Source organism: Grus americana, chromosome 4, assembly GCF_028858705.1.
Source record: "Grus americana isolate bGruAme1 chromosome 4, bGruAme1.mat, whole genome shotgun sequence".
Lineage (NCBI taxonomy): Eukaryota > Metazoa > Chordata > Aves > Gruiformes > Gruidae > Grus > Grus americana.
Genome location: NC_072855.1, coordinates 82,077,083 through 82,079,692, shown reverse-complemented (window position 1 = coordinate 82,079,692; position 2,610 = coordinate 82,077,083).

The window sequence follows — 2,610 nt, the reverse complement described above, 5'->3', positions numbered from 1 at the left end:
GCTACTCCTTTCGCCTTCCAGGTATGCTTCTGTGGGGAAATGGGAACTCGTTCTAACTGTGTGCTGACAAAGGTGGACTGGGCTGGGTGAATCTCAGAGTCGTCCGGGAGAAAGGCCTTTGGCTAGTGTACAGATGGGACACAAAACTGATCAGAGACACCACGTGTACACATGTTCACATGTCACTTTTTCAGCACAGAAACCACTCACTATGAATGAAGGGAGAAGAATAACTCAAGGCCTCTGGACACAGAGGCTGCGGTGGTGATGAGCTATGTTTCCTACAAGAGGTAGGAGCTTGGTCTTGTTATCTAATTCTCAGTGTACCAAGGGAGCATATTTACACTGCAAAGTGTTCCACATATACCAATGGGTCTATGCAAGGCAATTAGTAAGTATTTTTAAAGCTTTCCAAATAAACTTCAAAGCAGGAGCACGTCCTGTTGGTAGGGAAGGGCTGGCTACGAGTGGGAGCTCCGAACGCCACCTGCTAATCACTTCCTTCCTGCTGTCAGGGCTCTCCCCACGGGTGGGCTTCTCCTGCCTTTGTTTCCTAGCAGAACAGCCTTATGAATCACGAGGAAGCTCTAGAAACAAACCAAATATTGAAAAAAGAGGCTGGAGCAGCAGGCCTCAAAGCAGAGCCTGGAAGAGTTACACAACTCCCAAGCCCGATGCCATGAGTAAACCCAGTTTCACGGAATGGGCTGCTGTTCATCACCTCTCTCCCAGCTAGCATTGCTTGTTTCAGAAGCAGGACTACTCACGACCGATGAGGCCAGCGCATCAGGTGCATGCTGGCCTGATACGGGCCAAATAAGCAGAGCAGAAACCAGAGGGAAAGGACTCCTGCTCTGCCACCCCGCTGGCCTCTGGCCCCCAGGAGAGGGGTGTACTGCCAGGCCCCACCGCGGTCCGACCACGAGCTCCGTGGCTCAGTACCTCCTCGCTGCTCAGATGCTGACACTGGAGGCAGATGCCACACTTCACGCATCCCTTTCCACACACGAGATGGAAAATGTGACCTGCGGCTTCCTATGTGACAGTTGTTTTCTGTGAACGCAGGCAGGGTGAGCCAGGAAAACCTTTGGTGTGAGTCTTGGGCCAAGCTTTCTTTTGCGTCACATGCCTTTATTTGCCCAAACTATTTCAAATCCAGGGATTTAAAAATTGAGAACCAAACGTAAAGGAATTGCACCTCTCTAGGTGAGAAGCCTCATGTGAGTTATAAGGTCCGATTGGCCTTCTTTCTGGGCCTACGGATATTTAAAACGCTCCCTTCTCCCTGCGACATTCACTCCTGGCTCAGGACACCACCGTGTTTCTCTGCCGCCTCCTGTCACCACGCCAGAATCTCGGGTCCCTGATGGCCTCTGGGAAAGGATCAAGGCATGGAAGGGAGACAGAAAGCTTGGCTCTTTGGTAGCCTGAGAAAGCTGTGGTGCTTCTCAAGGCAGACCAGCAATTAGACGAAACGAAAGGCAGTCATTACATGAGGATGCTCATGGGTTACCTGGCCTGCCTTAGCCATACCCACGGTATTTCCCATAGTCAAATGTCAGATTGCAGGGCACAGAAACATGTGTCTTTTGGAAACATAATTGACCCTTTGGAACTGACACACCATGAAGGTGAAATTAAGAAAAGCAACAACGCATTGCAAATATTTGGGCGATTTCCTCTTGGCACATAATTGCGTGTTTTGTGACCTAAAAACCAGTATTCCTTACGGTCCTTCCCAAGGGTACGGGTTATTTAGACTATTTATAGATGCTCGGATCCTTTCTGCAATCGAGGCGGTGATACATGGATCAACCAAATGTGACATAATTCTTGATGCTGCCACCTTAAGCTATGCCTCATGTGACCTGCCAACTCCTCGTAGCTGCTGTGGGCACGCTTTATCAGCTCCATCGATTGCAGACTTCGAAGAGGTCCCTCCCTAGCGCAGAGGATGCTTGAGAAACGGAGGATACCAGGCATGCTATGTTGTGTCATCGGCCCTTGATGAGGGGGTGAGGGAAGTCCGCCTTGGCAGTACTTTTCCACTTGCTTTCCTACCGGGGAGCTGCTAACCGGGCTGTTGCGACACGTACGAGCTTTAGCAAGGCTGATCCTTGCAGAGCCAGAGGTCAGATTTGGCTTGGAATACTTCAGCGGTTTGGTGATGCTAATGCAAAGCAAGTTATTTTCAGGTATGAGGGATCTCAGATGCTCCCTCCTTCCAGAAAGCACCTGCAGTTCAACTGGAGTGGACCCAAATAATACTTGTTCAAAGATTTCTGTTAATAATCACCGGAGATGTCTGAAAAACACGAGGGTTCAAGTCTGCGGAGCCTCTTTTCATTCAGCAATGACTTTCCAGCATTTCCCATGGTCAGACAGGAGCACAACTCCAGAGCTGGCAATCTCCCACAGAACAGGAATCCTAAAGAACATGAACTTTCTGTTTTGGCAATGCAGTTGCTTTGTTGCCATAACATTAGCGTGTTTCATTTTGACAACGGTGAAAGTATTTGTCTGTCAAAAGGTAGGAATGATATATTGCATTTCAGATCCGAGAAAGTAGTAAACATAACTCTGAAAAGCAAATTGTAACAACACAAAGAA